General features: G+C 42.6%; 1 protein-coding gene and 1 long non-coding RNA gene across 11 annotated transcripts in view; one reads left to right on the forward strand and one right to left on the reverse strand.

Moving 5' to 3' along the window:
- Positions 1–1,305: 1,305 nt before the first annotated feature.
- On the reverse strand, positions 1,306–18,274 carry LOC134561040 (uncharacterized). Of its 3 annotated transcripts, none has more exons than XR_010082852.1 (6): positions 18,165–18,274; positions 11,186–12,483; positions 8,281–8,447; positions 7,456–7,510; positions 6,030–6,131; positions 1,306–4,875 (listed from the first exon to the last, which is right to left on the reverse strand). It is a non-coding gene; the product is annotated as an uncharacterized LOC134561040 (long non-coding RNA). The 3 variants fall into 3 exon arrangements; XR_010082850.1 differs by lacking the exon at positions 18,165–18,274 and adding an exon at positions 17,992–18,117; XR_010082851.1 differs by lacking the exons at positions 6,030–6,131; positions 18,165–18,274 and adding an exon at positions 17,992–18,117.
- The window catches only part of PRDM10 (PR/SET domain 10), a 42,644-nt gene continuing 40,205 nt past the window's right edge, over positions 17,961–20,399 (forward strand). For 3 of the 8 annotated variants that reach the window (XM_063417619.1, XM_063417621.1, XM_063417616.1), the window contains exon 1: positions 18,161–18,256. The gene's annotated coding sequence lies outside the window, so the exon portion shown is untranslated. Of the gene's footprint in view, positions 18,101–18,136; positions 18,257–18,346; positions 18,480–20,399 lie in introns of those variants that run through there. The other 5 variants (XM_063417622.1, XM_063417617.1, XM_063417623.1 and 2 more) reach the window with 5 other exon arrangements.

Raw genomic sequence — 20,399 nt, forward strand, 5'->3', positions numbered from 1 at the left:
AAAACCTTTGACCCATGTTCAAGCAGCAAGTTCCCAGCTGTTCGGGTTTTGTAATAAAACTTAACACGTGTCCTTCTTTATTTTTTTTTCCTTAAATTACTGCTATTGAATAATAAGAATGATGATCATCAATGACTTCATCCTGCTGCCAACACTGGGTGCTTTCACCAGACACTACCTGGAAAACATCACATGTGCTGCCACACATGCTGCTCTGTAAACACAGCACAGCTCTCTATAAACTTTAAAAAACATGCATGTGTTTAATTAAAAAACACACACACATCACCATCACCACCTCCAGTCTGTCTTTCTTTTCAACCAGAGCATGGCAGCAGTTCCTTCCAGTGCAGATATTCTGCCACTGCTGGTGCTGCTATTTCAGGACAAACTTCTGGCTTTAAAACCAGGTTTTTGTGCCAAACTTGCATTGAGGGTATTTTAATTTCACCACGTTACTTATAAATAGAAATTTAAAATTTAAACAGAATTTTAAAAAATATATAAATTTAATTTTAAAATAGAATTTTAAAAAGAGCAAACCCTTCAGGAACAAAACAGATCTACTACGTGCAGTTTCTGATACCACAGACCTTCCACATCTGTGAAGAGCATTTATTAGCCCCTTTTTAGTACTTTCTTTATTTTTCCCAATGGAAACATACATCAGTCAGTTCCGGGATGACAAATGCACCCACCTTGAAGATGCATATGCTAAAGATCGCACTGGTTCAAGAAAAGAGATTTTTAAAAATACCAGTATACTTAAGATTTCTTGGATTTTTTTACACTGATGTGCAGTGAACCCACTGGCATTAAGTTAGAAAAGCAGTATTATGGAATCACAGAATGGTTTGGGTGAGAAAAGCTCATCTCATTCCATGCCCCTGCCATGGGCAGGGACACTAGAAAAGGATAGAATATCCTATAGATTCCATTAGTTGCTTTCATTTTTGTGTGAAGATATGTGAAGTGCTTAAATGGGATGGAAAAAGATCTTAGTACAAAATGTCACAGTTATAAAACAATTCCATTCTAAACTTCCATATTTTTTACTGGCTTTTACAACTGCTGTTTTCTGAAACAGGAACCTTGCTGAAATGTTGCAGATGGGGTGAATCTGTACAACAGATAAATAAGTAGCCCAGTTTTAATTAAAATTGCTGACTGGTCCACTTGTCATTTATTGTAGTCTCTTTCTTATACTATTTGAAAACCCTTAAGTTTCTTTTACTGCAGTCTTCTGGCATATGTAATGTGTTTTTTTTGGCCTGGACAAGTTCAGTTGAAAAATGGACTAACAAGTTCTTGAAAACTGACACATTTTAATGTAAGTATTTTAATGTGCAATATGAATACAGGAGTAAATAAGTCATTCAGATTCAAGCTGTTCCCTTTACTTAAAACGGAGGGATTTTTTTTCCTCCCCAATCCAAAATGTACAAGTTCTTTCTAAATCCTTGGGTAGGGGCTTTCATTTGAGGCTGAATTTATGTAGTATTTAAAGTGCTACATAAATTAATTTACCTTTAATATTTACTTAGTGCTTGCTGAGAATTTATGCTCACAGCACTGACTCTAACAATGTTATCCTTGTTTTTCTGAAAAACTTTAAATCTAGTGACTCTTGCGGAAATCTCTCAGATAAGTATGAGGTACAACCTTAGCTGCATTCTCATCTGCTCCTAGTCCTGAACTGTAGATACACCATGGTGTAAGAGCTGAAGTCCTGCAGCAAAGCTGCAACACAGGATGTTCCTCTGCAAGAGAAAGGCCATCAGTGCTCAGTTCACTACCTAAAGAGCAAGTGAGAAATCCAAGTTTGAAGAATAACACATTTCCCTTCACACAGAGATCAGTCCTCCCAGGGCAAAAAGTCCCCAGAAAAAAAGGTTTAATCTCCCAGATCTTGGTCATTCCTTGGTGATCATCAGGAGCTCTACATGTAACTAAATTCATATAACTACAGGGTGGGAGGGAGAGAGATTGAGATAAGAACCTCCAGCAAGATGCAAATGGAATTCCATCAGTTGGAAAAAACCCAAAGGCTTTCAGCAGGGAAAGGCTTTGGGGATGGCTGTTTTCAGGTGCCTCCTGTCCACACAGGAGCAGCAGGTCACGGCAGGCATGGAGAAGCTCACAATGGCCATGTTTAATTCAGTGCACAGGTCTTTTTCAGGTGAGCATTGGTACTTGTCTGTTGCCTGTGACAACAGCACCAATTTGAATGAATGCTGCAAGGCTGCAGCATTCCCTAGGACACCTCTCCTGCTGTTAAACCTGTTAGGTAGGTGACAGCTTACATTTACTTCCAAAAATCATGCTTTACATAAGTTCTGGAGCTCTTAGTGTGCTTTTCCAGGACACCTGTGCTAATGAAGGACTAAGAATCTCATCCTCACCTTTCGCTGCCAATGTTTATTCTGCAAGAAATGTTTCAAGTGAACATCCCTGCCCCTTACCACTTGCAAGACCATGATTGTGTAAATAGAAAGCACATATTTATCATTGCAAAAATGTGCTCTGAAAGAGTAATGTTAAATTCAGGACAAAAGGAGCAAGCAGAAGTCATCAAGGAATGTATCTGGTACCATTAAAATCTCTGGGAGCAGCAACTTTAGCAAGCTGATACATTGAGATCCTGTTGGTACCTGGAAAATTAGTTCAGAGAAGTGAGGAGATCTTTGAAAATTCCCACCATTCTCTTTAACTCCTGAAATTAAAGCATAAAATTAGTCTAGCCAGTGAATTGTAATCCTATTTAGTTAAACTTGATTGAAGATTTAAATGGGGGATCACATCATTCATACTAGCTCTGTGTGACTAGTTCTGTGCAAGGTAGGGCTGAGTCAGCCTGGGTTTTAGGAGGTAGAATGCAAACTGAAGTTAGAAACAACTAAAGTATGTGGTGGGATTAAGTAAAGAGCTCCCCAATCCTTATTACTGGAGTATCATAATCATGCTCCAATATTATTACTGCGGAACACAGCAATGTAAGAAATACTAAGCAGTGCTTCTAGGAAAAATATAGTTCACAATTTGCACAAATGATGCCTAACTGCCCAACTCATCTGGAGCCATCCTGCCCTTCAGACAAAACCTCTATCTGTCACCATGGCTACATAAGGGGCAAAAAGCAATGCAAATCTGTTATTAGCTAACTCAAACTTGATCCAGCATCCAGCTATTTAAGTGCCTGGGGGACATAATATTTCTCCAGACCCATAAATAACATCAGAATGTTGCCAAGCTGGTCTAGAATTGGACATCTGTGTTTGGCTGCAGCACTTCTGTGTGGAAGTCCAGGGTTCCTGCAGCCTTGCAGCTCAGCCTTCCATCTGTGACTCAAAATGACAACACACTGGGGACAAGATGTACGAAGTCCAACAAAGGAAACTGCTAAAGAAACTGGGCTTAAGATATACAGTGAGAATGAAGATGCTCTGTAGAAAGAAGGTAACAAAAATCCAGAAGCCTTGAGAGGTAGACAGGAGCTTAAAATCAAAAAGGTGATTTCTAGGGGAATCTAGTGAAGTTTAGAAGAGTGAAAGGATGGAGAAAACTATGAACAGATGCATTGCACATGGGGTCATACTGTAAAAACAGGGATAAATGGAGTAACTGCAGACATGAGGAAAAGCAGCACAGAAATCTGTGAAAAGAAGTGACAAAGTAAATGGTGGTGGACAGCAAGCCTTTCTGTTTATGCTTGGAGACTTCTTTAAAGGGGATTGGCAGGGAAGGGAGAAAATCTACCCTTCATTATACCAATAAATCCTTAACTCTTGATGGCCATTTTCCCACTGCTCTGACCCATGGCTGAAACAATGCCACTCCTCTTGCTTCCACTGAGGTGTTTGAAGTGCGCAGATCTGCACAGCAGTTTGTGCTGTGTTCATCTCAAACAGCACAACCCTTGCCTACAGCATGTAACAGACTGTTAAGGAAATGAGCCTGGCATTAATACTCCCGTAAATGAAAACTTCAAACTAACCCTTCTGTTAGGTTTGGAGATATTACAGATTTGCTGAAGTGCCAGCACAGAAAGGTAAAATTGCATTGGAAAATGAAAAATGCATCAATCCAGGATTGAAGAGAGTGGCTGCTAAAGAAACCTGCTGCTCCTTCAACACTCTGCATATGAATCTCAACATCCAGAAAATGTACTAAATCTGTGATCTCCTCTCATTTCTAGACGAGGGCCAAAACCAATGGTGAACTTAACTGGACAATTTGTTTTTCTGAAGACTCTCCAAGGCAAAAGCAATGCCTGAGAGACACAAGGAATCCATTTTGGAATAGAATTGCACATATGCAGGATTCACTTCCCAGGAAAAGAAATTACTTCTGATATATAATTCAATAAAATAATGAGCTCATACTCAGAATGAGGGTCCCAAATGCAGAAACAGCAGAGACTAACCACCTTTTTAGCTAATACACAAACTGGGAATTTATGCTGCTCATTTTCTCTCTCCAGATGGATCCGAGGCTTTGAGCACTGGCAGGATCTCAAGGCAGAGCAATGCTTGATGCTTCTCCAAGGAACTGAACACCAACATTGAACCTGACACAGAGAACTCAAAAGACTGGGGGTCGAGAGGTCTACAAGTAAAGGCACAGTGAAAACGCGGTGGGGAAAGAGGAAGGAGATGCTGCTTTGCAAAAAATATTTAGTGAACTCTCATCCTCTGGCTTGGTGACACACATCTTCCTGCAATGGCATGCTGTTTTCTTTATCTCTTCTAGTCCACCTGTGAAGACTGAAGTGACATTTAACCTGTGAAGATGGCAGAATCAGTCGTTCATGTATCAAGGCATCCAAACCATTCCAACTTAAATAAGCTAAGGCTCACAGCTGTGGCAGAAGGCCATCTGAAAGAGAAAAAGCCCACAATTAAAAAGAATCCATCAACTGATATTGGTTTATTATGGTGCTGAGATTTCTCCTGTTGTCCTTGGATGTTTCTTCCCTCACCTTTCCTCTGCTTGCCTGTCACAGTCATTTCAGCAGTGTGAAAGGTTGTTCATTTTACAGAGATCTTTTATGAAAGATGAAAATTCAAATATGTTATAATTAGCTGCAGTTTCACACAAGTCAGTATTATTGCAGCTTTTATATTATATCCTAATTTGTCCCACAAATATATGTGTCAAATATTACAGTAGAATGATTAATGACATCAGACATAATGGAAGGATTAAGCATTGATGCAGGATACTTGCTTGAGAAGAAAAATTTTAACTTCTTTTCACTCAATTTATTTTTGTCCTCTACTGTAAAAGAAACCTGAAATTGAATATAAAAATGGCTTGTGTAACTGGCAAGCAACAGAAGAGATCTGATTCATGATTTAATTCTTCATTCAGTATTCATTGGTAGATTAATAGCCAAACAATCATAACAAATGGCACAGCAATGAACAACACAGAATATAAAAACCTCAGGACTTGTCCTGCTAAATAAATGGGGAATCATTTGCATCTCTGAAGATAAGCATAATTCAACAGCAAGAAATTGATCCTTCCCTCTGCAATCAGGTCTGATTCAGCATCTCTTCCATCAGGCATCATGGAATTGTCTGTGCTAACAAGCTGTTTCATGACACACCAGTTGCCTTTTATTTCATATCCAATCACTTGTTTGAGCAGCTACTCAGTTTACAAGAACAGGACGTATGAGGAAGGACTTATGACACAGGAACAGATAATAAGGAATTTAAAATGTCTAGGAGACACATCATGTCTGATAATACGAGTTACTACGAACCGTAGTCTTCCATGAGCTGCATGGTACCTTTAAGCGCTTTTTTTCCCTGTTGCACTTAAAAGCAGAATAACTGCAAAAATCCCTTCCTTACTTTAATTTGGTTTCAGTAAAGAAGGCTGCAGTTTGCATCATTCTGTTTAAACAAATATTAAGACATTTCCTGTTACAATCATCATTGGGGCCTCACAGTTCTCAAACACCGAGTCATCCTTCTTATTTCAACACACGAATATTGACTTTAGGTGCTGGAAATGCACACCTGGAGACAGAGGACCTGCAGCTTTGTCCTTCGGCACTATCACAAGACTCAATGTTGGGAAGGAGCTGTAGGGTCATTTCTGAGTAGCAGCCTGGTCTTCATCTGAGAGTTGGAGGAAAATCAGTGAGAGACAGGAATTCCTAGGCACAGGAATTCATGTTTGCAGACCTTGCTCAACAAGTTTTTTATTTCAGTGCCCCAACTACACCCAGGCTCTACAGCACTATTGACTTACACACTCATTTAAGAGAGAGACTTCATATTGTGCTCTGGGGTTTTTATAACCTTTGAAACAGAGTTCTTTGGAGGGCCACAAGAAGTGAGATGTAGCAGTGCTTTGGCAGCTTTTAAACTCCTAAGGCAGCAAGAAGTTTGAATATAGGTTCTCTTGGCAATAAGAAATAAAGAAATACATGTACTTGAAGTCAGTGTCAGTTGAATAAAGGCAAAGAGCAGGACACAGCTAAAAGAAACTAGAACATGTAAGAAGAAGCTGAATCCCAGTGTCTCCAAGGGAAGGAGGGGACCGCCTACAACTTCCACCCCAAACCTGTGGCCTGAGGGGGAGAACAGCCTGTTTCTAAATCACATTTTCTAAGAAGATGAGTCATTCCTGAGAGATCTTTAACAAAATCCCTGTCCTGCAACTTTCCAATAGTCTTTTACCATATCTTGCAAAGGGCTGAATTTGAAGTTGCTCCTTTTATTTACCATGATTTTCCCTCATGGGAAGAGAGAAGAGCCTCTGTCTTTTGCCATCACAGCATGCCATGGCTTGAAGATCCCTTTTCTCCCCCAACATTAGAGACATCTTACCCACAATAATGAAAAACACCCTTTTGCAGGACACCTTCACACTGATATCAGTGCATTCAGCATTTTTGGAAGCAAATTACAAGGCTTTCTCCAACTCTAGGCTTTTCTGCCTTGTCTCCACCACTTGGTTGACTCCCCACGGTCTTCACCAAGATGCAGCTCATTGGCTAAGTTATAGAAAAGGAATCTAAAGTAGAGCACTCTTTTGAGGTTGAGTTTTCACTTTATAATGCAAATGGCTGGTAGTTAATTCCCTTTGGGGATTTAAGAGCTGAATTTAAAATGGGAAATGATGATACAAAAATATACATCAGAAAGCATTGCAGTGCGAGTAATGAATACTTTGACACATGAATGCAGATTCTTGGCTCAACAGACATCTTCATTTATCTGTATTTTAACAGTTCCCTCAAAACTGATTTTGGCTAAATTCTTCTCCAACATACTACCTGGTACACTCTCAGTGGACAACAGCAAGGGCAAAAATTGGTTTTCTATTTTTTAAAATCTCATAGATCAGCAAATTTAAACACATCAGTATTTTACAGGGGATGAGAAATACCACCCCCATTTCTGTGAAGAAGTCTAACGAGACCTTTTCTGTACTTACTGAAAATACAGCAGGATGATAGACTCATTTGCCAGTTCTTTGTCGACTGGGAAGGCTAAAAAGCAATCAAAAAAAAGTAGCTGCTTAGCAAAGATGATAAATAAATATTCACTAACCAATTGCAAAAGTCTTCCATCTCCCTTTCTTTTTCATAACTACCATTTTACTTCTAACATGGGAAAAAATAAGCATATATAATTATGTCCTTAGATCAATTAATGCTTAAACACATACACACACAGATACACCCCTGCAACCTTCAAGGGACCTGGGTATGCAAGTACTCTAATCTGCATTTAAAATTCAGAGCATTCCACTCCTTGCATGATCAGGCCTTAAGTAACTCAACCAGATTCCTTCTATTCGTTCTGTCTTCTGGAAAATATATCTTTATATAACCCTTCAAAAGAATCACTTCTGTGCACACGGACACTGGCACAAACACATCAACCAGTTTCCATAAACCTTATCCAAGGAGGTAACTGCGTCAGCGTGAGATGAAAACTACAGATCAAAGTGAGCAACTGCAAAGTTCCTTCCTGGTCTATGTTTAGAAGGGCATAAACCTGGGATCAGGTTGATAAACTAGAAATTATTTGTATTCGGATACACTTCCTTTGGAACATGGGTGCAGAGCTGTGGCCAGGGAGCACATGTGAGGGGGTGAGAGGGGAGCAGCCCCCAAGCCAGGTGCTCCCCTGGCCAACACCATGTGCTGATTCAGCATCAGCTGGATTATCTTAAAAAAGCACACGGGTAGATCTCTTGGCAGGGTCAGTAATTAAATACCTGTACCACCTCAAAACCTAAAAAACAATGACTTACACAAGCCTTATTTCAAGCTTTCCCTCTTGTCTGTACAAGAATAAGACTTTCTGGGTTTGCCCTTCTTTTGTTTCCATGTTTTTCTGCACACTGCAAACTGTCCAAGTTCTCCAGCCTCTGTTCTCTTTTTTTTTTTTTGTTAGACTGACTTCAGTGAAATCCTAGATCTGAAAGTCCCAAAAAAATCAACAAAGAACGCATTTCAGTGTGTTAAATTTGAGAAGTCACAATAAGGGCTGTGGTATGTTACTATGATATCACTCACAGAGGACTGTTACTTCATTGTGAATGGAAACAGCATCTGGCACGGGGCAGGAAATCATTTACTAAAGGAGCATCCAAGCAATGAAAAGTAAGAAAAATAGGATTCAAACGAGTTTATGGCAATGTAAGTTGTTGTCTTCATTGGGAAGGTGTTTCTTTAAAGTCAGGGAAGGAAAAATATTGCACATTATGTCTTTTTGCTACCTTCAACTCCAGTGTTTGCCAATAGCTTTTCAACAATTGCATGATTCACTGTTGAGTATTCCATGCTGAGAGAAGCCAGCATTCTGTACAGCATAGGACTCTTTCATTAATTTTATTTCACATTTCTGTTATCAACCAGCATGCCAGCTGTGACATAAAACCTGGAGAAAAGCTCTGAAAGGAGATAAATTCCAAGCAGGTGTCACAGAAATACTGAATTGACTTTTATTCTTAATTACACCTTCTATGTGGTTTTGCTGTGTTGCAGTTGCTCTATACTAAATGAAATAATATTATTTTAAAAAACGTTTTTCTACACTAAAAGAGAATGTGAACAGATCAAAATAAAACTAGGTAAGAGATGGGGGAAAATGAGAAACAGGCATCACCAGCTCAGTTCTTAGAAGTTCTGCAGGGAATTAATGAGGAAAGAGAAGAGAAGAGAAGAGGAGCCAGGATGTGGAATTCAGTGCAAAGATGAATACAGGAAATCACAGAATCCCAGAATGGTTTGCAGTGGAAGGCACCTGAAAGCCCATCTCATTCCACCCCTGCCATGGGCAGGGACACCTTCCACAAGACCAGGTTGCTCCAAGTCCCATCCAACAGGGCTGTGAACACTTCCAGGGATGGGGCAGCCACAGCTTCTCTTCTCTGCGCATTTACAACCTTTTGAGGTTGAGGAGAACCACTACGATGTGAAGCAGCTCATTCAACTTTTAGGGTATTCTTGGGTGAAACAGAACTCACCAGGGAAGATGAATTCAGCTCGTATCAAGCTGATCCAAGTAGTGAAAAATGACCTTGTCATCTTAGGCCTATTCCTGTCCTTTGCCTTCCTGAATACCTCAGCAACTATAAGAATAACTTTCAAGATAATCTTGCCCCAGTGGCAAAGACATTTCAGTGTAAAAATCAGCTTCTGAGGGGCTGGGCCTGCACCTGGCAAGTCTCTTGATTAAAATTACTCAAAATTTGCTTTGAGAAATAACCTTGCTATTACCACACTCTATTATTCAGACAAATTCACTAAGCAGCAGATTTTGGAAATCTGGGATCTTTTGATAAACCTGAAGAGTCCTATTCCTACCCGAGCTCCCAGTGGGGTGTACTGGCTTTAGAGACAGTCTTCCCAAGCAAATAGATTCTAGAGCCCTGGGAAATACCAATTGTACTCTAACAGCAAAATTATGGAAACAAGTCTCAAGGAAGATCCCTGCAAAATGAAGGCAGAGCAAACCCAACATGGTGCAGGACACACAAGCACTCTCAGCTGGAACTGCAGCCTCATGCTCAGGCAAGCAAATCTGGAATTTTTCCACCATGTGCAGGCTGGGGTTATAGGAGTTCAAAGCAACAGTTTAACAATTCCGTAATAACAGAAAAATGCAAAGTTCTGTCATAACTTTACCATGTAAATCTGTTGCTTTGAATAAAACATCTTTGTTTTGGATCAGGCTTGCCAGGTGCCTGGGCACACCTGGAATACATAACATTTGGATACATCCAGATAGCATCACCTGAGCTTTGACAATGAGAATTAGTTCCTGAAAAAAAACTGCTCAAAATAGTTAGGTCATGCTCTGTTCACTAAAAGATTTTGGGGAAGCAAATTTGTTATTTCCTCCCAGGCCACGGTATCTGCATCCTTCTTCCAGTGTTGTTTCACTGAAGCACAGCAGAAGTTGTGCTACCATTCCTTTCTCTGGGCAGCTCTGTGCTTTTCCCCTGAACAGCACATTCTTAAGTTTTTCCTGTCTGTGCGACTACTGAAGTTTCATTTGTAGCCATCTGTACCCAGGCAGAGGCAGCAGCTTCAATCTTAATGGCTGTCTTGGAAGATATTTCGTTTTTATCAGCTTCAGAGATAAGGCAGCATTAGCTCCCTGAAAAATCTTGGCACTTGCTCCATTTGATTCCTCCTGTTGTCCTAAACCAGTTGTTACCAAAGGCATTCAGATAGCTGTCTACAGCATGGGTAAGTGTGGGTGGAATATATTTATCTTCCAATTTCAACTCAGTTAAGTTGGAGAACATTCCCTCCTTTCAAACTAATCACTCACTAAAACAAACATTTCTCTTCTACCCAGACAACTACCCTCTTGAAGGACACATCCAACTGCAAAGAACCTGTCTTGGTTTGGAAAGATAGGTATCTGTCAGAGGAAACTGGAGTTTCCCTTGGAATGGAGAATGTAAAAACACCCTCTCTCCAAATAATTACAATTTTGCAATTAGGAGCTTTCAGGCAAAAATACAGGAATAGGAATAACAGTTCTTTACTAGGAATACTAAAAAAAATACAAATGAAGTAGTAAAAAAAAAAAAAAAACCAAACAAACAAACAAAAAAAAAAACACCAACCAACCAAAACCCAAAAAAAACCAAGGAAACAAACAAAAGTCCTAGAAAACCCTGAGAGAGTCAGAGATACGACCTGACACCCTGTTGTCAGCGTGTTGGAAGCAGTCCAGATAAATCTTCCTAGAGTAACAGATGTTGTTCTGTGAAGCAAAGATGATCCTGTAGAGAAAAGGGTCCAGTGCTGGCGAGATGGGTCCAGTCTTCCTCCAAGGATTCAGTAGAAAACCAGCTGCATTAGTGTTTGGGATTGCAGGTTTTATCCGGGTGGAAAGGCTTTGGCTCCTCCCACTGGGTGCAGCATCTCCCAATGGAATGAGGTGATGTTATCAGTCATGTGAGAGGCCTTCAATGGCCCATTCACAGGTGATGTCCCTTGGTGGAGGATGGGTGGAGGAGGAGAGAAGAACAATATCTCCCAATGGGTTTCAACAGATGAAAATAGAACACACATTTTTGGTTAGATTTTTCAGCCCAAGACAGAACCACGCTGCAAAAATACTTTGAATGCAGTCCCCAGGGTCTGCTCAGACAGCACCTGCTGCAGGGTCAGGACTCACACAGGAATCCCCAGTCCCCAAGGTAGTGACAAGAAACACAACCCATCCACATGCTATGAGGGTGGGTTCTTCCACTTAAAAACCCAGAATGCTGTAAGAAAATGTCAGCAGCATTTTTCTTTCCAAAGACCTAATTTTTAGCATGTTATGATAAAAAATTAAAGAAGGACTGAAGACCATGGTAAGTAAAGGCTCAAAATTAAGATAAAAAAGCCAACCACAACTGTATTTTTCTTTCAGCAGCAGTCCTATAAGCTGTTAACAAATACAGCAATGATATAAATATTAGATTTAAAACAGTCTCAAATTAGACCTTTATGAAAAAAAGCCAAACCAATTTCTCCAAGAATTCATGGTTAAATTGGGACTAAGAGCTACCTTCAGCACCCAAACAGCAGTATAGCTCCAAGTTAGACTTCAGAGGTCACTAATAAAGCCTCCTGATCCTCAGCAGCTTCACTTGGGCCCACCTCTCCCATAAGCCCAGGAGTCCAATTTAAGCCAAGCTCAGGGCCATCACTCCTTGTCTGAGTAATTCTAGAGGAGTATTGAGTTTTAGTTTAGTATCAACTGTAACTGGCTATGGATTTTGAATCTGTGCTATTGCTCTTGACTAGTTATTAATTATTAATTTTATTAATTATTAATAGATTTCTTTCTTACATTTATTACCAGCCTACATCATGACATGCAAATGTGATTCTAATTTTGGACTAAGGTCTGCCTTGTCCTCTTGAACTTACCTGCTGACCTGTATTTTTGAATACTCTCAGGATGCCATCTCTAGATGAACCTTAGTCATCTTCTATAGGTGCTGAAGGATGGAATGGGAACTGATGAGTATTTCTACAAGCTTGGAAATCCAGATTTTTAGATAAGAGCTGGAGATATCCCAGGGGATGCTTTTTGCCCTTAAAAATCAATCCATCTCTAAAACTGCCTCATCTATAATGAAATATTCTCTGTAAAAGCCCTGTTGCGCCACTAGAGTAGAAGGGCTGGGTAGATGTCTGGGAATGAGGAACATGTTAGACAAGAGGAAATGAAAGAAACACGGTTTGTGTAGTCTGACAAAACAAACCTTGGGAAGGATGTGACTGTTGTCTATAAATACATCAGGAGAGTAAACACTGGGGTAAGTAAAGACCCCACTTAAAAGGCATGAGGTAAGTACAAATAGACTTCAGAAAAAAGAACCAGCTTGTCTTCAATAATGTTTTTAGTCTCTTGTTCAAAATTGCAAGAATAAAAGTGTCACTGATGATGGAGACTAAAATGCAACAAGAACACATCCAGATCACGCAGCAACCGCTGGATTTTATTGTCAGGCGCCCCCTTATATAGGGGCCTCAAATTTCCCATGCTTACATATGTGATTGGTTAAGGATCTTCACTCCTCCCAGCTCACTGGACAATGGTATGGGTGCATTCATACTTCAAAGGGATTGCCTGGGGTCCCGTGTTTGACTTTGAAGCTGACTTAACGGCAACACACCCGGGTACTTGTTTACCTCTGTTCCCTAACAAGCTAGGCTGGTCGAGTTGGTTTCTGTTAGGCCAAATTCTCTGTGCAGCTACAGAGCAGCTGTAGCTGTCACATAACAGTCTCAGTTTCTCATCAGGGAAAGCCTGCTCAGGTTACACACTGAGGTGTCTGTGACAGAGAGAACTCGGTAGCTTGGAAACCCTCTGCCAGCTCCTACATCTGTGAAAAAGTCAGACTTCTAATTTCTAACTTCTGCAGAAGGGGGAAGACACCATCGGACAGATAAGTATTTTTATCCTTATACATACTGAAAAAAGGATACAGAGTTTTCCTAGCTAGGAGACTTACTTTTAGCTGTTCTATAAAAAGCCAAGATAAACAGAATATAGAGTTAGTACATGCACTAAATGAAATCTTAAAATACAGGGTTTTTTTAAAGAAAATGTGGCTGCTGTTGAAACATCTACCATAAGTTATCACTGAATGTGTTTTTACGTTGCCTCTTTTATTCATCTACCAAATGTATGCAGAAGCAGGAGGAAGATCTCTGAAGATCCCTTTTTTCCTGACAGAGGTGGGGGAAAGCTGACTGCCATCTCATCACCACAGTTTTGAAAAAGGCTGTCAAAGGCTGTATGAAGTCCTTGTATAATGCACTATAGGAATAATTTTATAGAGAATATTAAACCTTTATTTAACTTTCTAGTGAACTCAGAAATATTGCAAAGCATGGAGAGTTTCCTGAGTCATTCTGGCCTGCTTAATGGAAAGGAAACCCAAACACCCTCTGTGTTTACTCTGCAGTTGATGCACAAATTATTTCCTTCTAATGGCCATCCTTCTATACAAACAGGGCTGGGCCGTGGAGACACCTAAACTCTGGTGGGAAATCAGCCAGTAGTGTTGGGTGCTGGCAGTTTAGTGCTGTCTGCATCATGGTAGCTGAGATCCTTCCCAGAGAAGAAATGTGTGCACTAAATCAACAGTAATCCTAGCTAAAGAAGTAGCTGACCTGAATTTGAAGTTGAACTACATCTGTCCAGTGCAGATTTCTGGGAAATGCTCCAAGAATGAACAAGTCTGGTAATACAGAAAAGAACTGGGTTGCACCGGAGTTCCTGGACTTGCCTAAACTGGGCTGACTGGAACCACAGCATGCTGCCTGCAGAAAGGCTGGGGCTCCACAGGAGCAGCTGAGCACAAGAAGGAAAAATCCTTTTCTAGCCCTTCAGAATCTTCCAAAGAGACAATTTGCAGCAAAAGCTGTGAAATGTCAAACTCCCAGTTGATTTCTGTCTCCTTAAAACCATGAGATCTCAAGGCATCATCAGGAGCAGCAGCTGCCTTTATAAATATTGCTCTAATGGAGTCAGGGAGATATTGGAGTAGCAAAATATTTTCCCTGCAGGCATTTTGGCATCAGTACTCGCTTTTCCTATCCCAACACCCCAGCAGGGCTTTGCTAAATAGATACTCAGTGAACTGAAAAGCTGCCTTTTCCTAAAACTTGCTGTATCTTTTACCAAATGACCAGTGAAAATTATGGATTTGGGGGGGGGGGGGTGGTGAAGCAAGTTATTTCCTGTTTTATTTCTGTGCCTCATTATTATTAAATATTGTAGGATAAATGCCACTTGTTTGGGGACAAATCGGGCAAAAAGAGCCAATAGTGAATGCATGAGGTGAAATGCTTCAGCTAATCGTATGTTTTTCATTTAAAATAAAATTTAAAATTTTGAATTGATGCAGATGCTGTTGTAACACCCTCAAACTTGTTTTAGTCAATTTTATTTTCTTGCAGTTAAAGGGATTAATTCAGCATGTTAAAAAAACCCTAATATTTTGGAGGAGGAATTATCCTCAGAACCAAAATAAAATAACCTTATTTTACTTGTATGTGTTTTACATGAGGCCACTTTAATAAAATTTATTGTGCCTGACTCTGAACTAGTGAATTCATGTTTTGTATTCTCTGTGCAGGATAAAAAGTAATTACATTTCAGTTGCATTATAATTTAGCAGGTTGTAGCAGACACAGGGACAGAGCTGAAGTTTTCCCATCTTCTAGATTGGAGTTTTAAATCACAGCCAGCTGGTGACTGCATGGAGGTGGGAAGTGGGTGCCACAAAGCACAGCACAATTCAATGTGCAGTTTAATTTGGGAATCTAGACCTAAGTACCTACTTGTCATGCACAGAATGAGACTGGGAGGTCACCAGGGCCAGGGAGGCAGTGGCTGCTTCTATAACTCAAATGAGTTTAGAGCACTTGAGCATTTTTCTTTATCATGTTTAATCTATATGTTCCTCAAAATGGGATTATGTCATGGAGAAAAATCCAATAACTCCAACAAAACCTGAAACATCCCTACAGATGGGGAAAAACCAGAAAATCTTTGTAAGGAGTCTGAGAGAGGGTTGAGGAGCAGCTTTAGGGTGTGGGGTCCAGGTGTGGGAGGCTTGTTTTTAAGGCAGAGACTTAGGAGTGGTTTTTCTAGGTGAAAGGAAGGGGTGAGGATGTCCAAGGGAAAGCGGGCAAGAGGATAGTCATGAGTAAATTAAATAGGATGGAGTTCCAGTGTGCTTTTCCACCTGGAATCTGAAAAGGGAGAAGACTGTCAGTACACTTTCTTCCATGTGGGAACTAGTGGAAAAATGTGCATTGGAGTGACCAGAGGGAAGAGATAGAACAGGCAAGATGAGAGAAGTTGCTGCAGCAGCTGCATCCAAATGAGATGATGCAGGGATGGAGACATGTATCTGATGGCCTGGGAGCTGAGCGAAAGGAGGATTTTCAGGAGGGTTACAGCACCTTCCAGACTGGAGGTGAAGTGGGTGTATTTCATGTAGTTCCCTTGAACAATGCCGATTAGAAATAAATAAATTAGCCTAATGTGAAAGCCTCTCTCTCTGCTAGCACAAGGCTGTGGGGGAAACAAAGCCTGTGCTGGAGTATCAGAGGCAACATATGAAATGTGTGAATTACAATAGGCATTACATCAGATGCCGGATACTGCAGGGGATGAATCAGACCAGCATCTGGCAGCTTGGTGCATCCACGGTGAACTTGCACTGATTTGACTACAAATGGAAAAAAAAAACCTGTGGAGCAACTTTCAGTGTGAGCCTTGTTTCAGGAAAGGGCTCTGTTTTGTCTTCCACCGTGGGACATCTCTTGTGGTGGAGCCACCAAGTCTTCAAGAATGTTACGGAGACTCTTGGAAAACCCAAATAAAAATGCACTTCAATTTTTAAAAAAGTAATACATGTAGCTTTTAAAATTTATAAGAAATAAAGTGGTTTCATTTGCTTTTATGTATTTCCTTGTAGTACTTGTTCTCCTAAAGTTTCAGCACAGTATAATGAAATTGAAACTGATTCTGTGGGACAGAGAAATAAATTGGCTCCATGACTCCCACAATTTAGAGAATGGCCTAGAGGTGTGAAGAAGTATAGTCAAGGGGAAAAAAACAACAAACCTCTAAGTTTAACGAATACTGCTGACTTGAGGTTTAAAACCAATATCTATCATTTTAAGATCAAGTTCATAAACACAATTTAGAAAATCTGTATCTCTGTGGGCTGTTTTTGAAATTCTGATTGCTCATGGAAGGGAGTCAGTACAACAGGGGATGATTTCAATTTACAACAGCAGCTCTTAATTTAAAAGACGAGTCCAGGCTTTAAAAGGACAGACCTAATAGAGAGTTACACATAATGGCACCAAAATCTGACCCTTTTGCTGTTCTCCTAGCACACAGCCTGAGCAGAACCAGTTCTGTAAAAGTAGTAATTAATATTTAACCCAAATTTCCCCTTCCTGTCCTTCTGGGCTTTGGTCAGTTGGCCACAATGGCCCATTGCGGGATCTGCAGCTGCCCACACTGCAGTGAATAGTGGTTTACACACAGTGCATGAAGCCATTTAGAATAAAACTAAAAGGTCCCAAACACAGGGATTGCCTGGCTTAAATATCCATTGAGCTACTTGATTAAAGATCTACCCCAATGTGTAGAGCAAATGAGCAAAACGAAAGGGATGTTTTTCCTTGTCACCATAATACAAACAGAGAAATACTAAACCACAAGTATGGCAGTAACTGCACTGGAATGACCAATTAGTTACATTTTTGAACAATTGTAATTACCCTTCTTTGAGCAGACATTTAGGACTCATGTACCATGAAAAATTTAAGTTATAGCACCATTAAGGGTCGTTTCAGGCAGAAGGAGCCCTTTAGTGGGCATTTTCTCATGGGTTGACCTTCGACAGATATTAATAGCTCACATATTAATCTCAGATATTAACAGCTTCAGCTTTTAGTTTATCAGCTTTAAGTAAAATTCCAGTGGAATCCGCTGGTTTTGACACAATTTTACGTAATTGTGCTCCAAGGGGCTGCAGAGCATTCCGGATGGGAGCCCACGACAAGTTTGCGATTAACCTCCGCATCCAGCAGGGAGCGGGGCATGGGCCCCGTCCTACCTGTCCTGGAAAATGCGGAGTGAGGGGTGTGGGAGGTGCCGCCACCCCGCCCCTTCCGCTGCCAGGGGCGCCCGGCGCCCCCCCACCCCCCCAGTAGGGGGCGCTGCCAGCGGTGCCCGCACCGCCTCCCCCAGTGGGGGGGCGGAGCGCCGTGATGAAACAAGCGCCTTGATTGGCGGAGATACCCCTGGCGGGGATGAGAGCGGGGCTCTGATTGGCCGCCAGCATCCGAAGGTGGGAGTAAAAACCCAGGCAGTGCCCTCCCCCCCCCCCCCCCAGCCTGCTCCTCTCCTGGCAGATTGGGGTGTTCCCCTCCCCCCCGGGGTGTTCCCCTCCCTCCAGACCCCTGACCTGGGCGCTCCGAGCCTTTCCTTGAGGAGTTCTGTGCCCCTTCATGGCTGGCGGAGGAGTTTCAGCCAATCAGCGCGCGACGCCGCGGCTTGTTGCCAGGCAGATTATGGTAATAAGGCCTGCGCGGCCACCCCCCCCCCCCCCCCCCCCACCCCCCCCCGTTCTGCAGCTACCATTGTGAGGTGAGGACAGGTGGGGGGGTTCGGGGCCGTCGCGGGGCTGGCGACGGCGGCCGGGGCGCGGCGCCCGCACAGGACCCCCTCAGGTAACGCGATGGGACGGTCCGGGAGGGCAGCGAGGCCCGGGGACGCTGCGGGGACCCGCCGAGGGTTTTAGACTTGTTGTTTTAGTCGCACCCAAGATGGCGCCCGGAGCTGGCGGCGCGGGGCCGGGATAAACCGTTCGTTCCTGCCAGTGGGGGGGGGGGGGGGGGGGAGAGTGGAAGTAGGGCGTAGTCATTCTCCTTTCCCCCCCACCCCGCGGGAGAGGTACAGTCCGCTTACCCCCCTCCTCGCCCCAGCCGGGATCCCCCACCCGCCCCGGACACGGGGAGAAGGGGGTGCCCTCACCCTTGCTCCCCTCCCCTCCCTGCGTGGTACGGTCCGGACCCCGGCACCTGAGCGGCGGGGGGAGGGTGACGGAGTCATTTTTTGCCCCCTCAGCACTGTGGGGGATCTCATCTCTCCACCATAATTCTCGGCTGCTCACCCCGCGCTCAACCCAGCTCCCCCACCCTTGGCAACCAGCCCGGCCCATCCTATCCGCTCAGCCTCTGCCTTCGCCGCCCGCCCGTGTCCCCCCTCGGCCCTCAGTGGTTGGGGCCAGCTGGCCGCTGGGCGCTCTCACGAGGGGCTGATAGCGCCGCCGCCCTCCGGCGAGGGCGGCTGCGGGGGCGCGGCGTTCCCTCGTGCTGGGGCGCGGCGGCGGGAAGCGGGCGGTGTGAATGGGGGTGGGGCACTCGCGCCTGCTGATTGGCTGTATGCCTCGCGCCCCTACCTCCTATTGGCCTAGCTAGGGGACGGGGCGTCGCACCCCGTTTTTGGATTGGCTGCTGATGGCCGTGGAGATTATATCAGAGGGTATGGGTGAGGGTCCCCAGTCTGCCCTGTGAGGAGCAGTGGTGGGGTGTGTTCTCGGAGTCCCACCCTCACGAGGTTCTCTTGCCCCAGGGGGTTTCTAGGGGGCCCAGGTCATCAGTGTGGCTCCAGAAAGGCAAGACTTCTGTGGCCCTGAGGCTTGGTATGGAGAGAAGTTAGGCCCTTCCCTACTTACCTGAGGTGGTTCTATTCATGAGGGTCCTGGTGAGAGTAGCAGTAGTTGCTGCAGGTGGAAGCTGTGGAGTTCACCGATCTCCTGCCAGTGGGCTTGTTGCCAAAATTCTGTTGTGGTCTTGGGTATGGTTGTAGCAAGTGGATGCTTGATCTTGTGGCTCTCTTGCTCTATGGGCGTTTATGTTGAGTTTTCCGTTTCCCCTCCTGTGCCCTGGTTCTATTAAAAGTGATTTGATGTGAGTTTGTTAAATGGTTGAGCTGGAATGGAAGAACGAGGTTCTGATGCTGTGCCTTTTAGAATTAATCATCCTAAAGGGATAATCCACCTTTTTAGGGTTATTTCCCAGTACAAGAGCTATGTGTGTTCACCTCTTTCCTCTCAGCAGTACATTGCAGAGCCTTAGGAGGGCTCTTGCAGGGTCCCTAAATTAAAATTTAAACTTGGTTTAGGCTAGTTATAGTAGTCATAGTCCTGACAGCGAAATGAAGGGTTGGTGTTTGTGATGTACTTGTTGGTACTTCGACATCAACCTGTCTAGTGTATCACTATATAGTTATATATTTATGGTTCTTACAGTTCTTAAAAGAATGATCAAGTGCAAAGCTGGATGTGTAAAATGCCTATCAATGCTTGCCTGTGAGTTTGAATGCAAGCAGAGACAATACTGAATTTTACCAAATTCTTTTGTCAGATTTTAATAATTCAGTTATTTTTTTTCTTCTAGTTCAGTTAGAAGATGAGATGCTAATGAATCACCAACTGATTTTACAAGAGAATTCTTTGCATCTTTTTTGGACATGCTAAAATAATTGTCAGTCTTGAGCCTTAAAAAGCCTTCATTTCTAGGAAAAGAAATACAGGAACATGCATTGCTCTACTTGGTCCTTACATGGAAAACTCTGAAACTGTGATGGGTTTTGGCACTTTGCTACGTGGATGCTTCTCTTGTATGAAAAGAAACAGTTTTATTACCTTGTTTATAGGATGGATATCAGTGTAATTGTTATTATCATTATCTGATAGAATAATTGACAATTTGATTTTAGAGTGAAACTGGTCTGTAGTATTGTCTGCTCTCCTCTGGTCCCCTTAGTCCTACTCTTTGCAGAAAATCCCTGGATGAGCTCTCCTGGGGT

Source organism: Prinia subflava, chromosome 22 (assembly GCF_021018805.1).
Source record: "Prinia subflava isolate CZ2003 ecotype Zambia chromosome 22, Cam_Psub_1.2, whole genome shotgun sequence".
In the NCBI taxonomy this organism is placed as follows: Eukaryota; Metazoa; Chordata; class Aves; order Passeriformes; family Cisticolidae; genus Prinia; species Prinia subflava.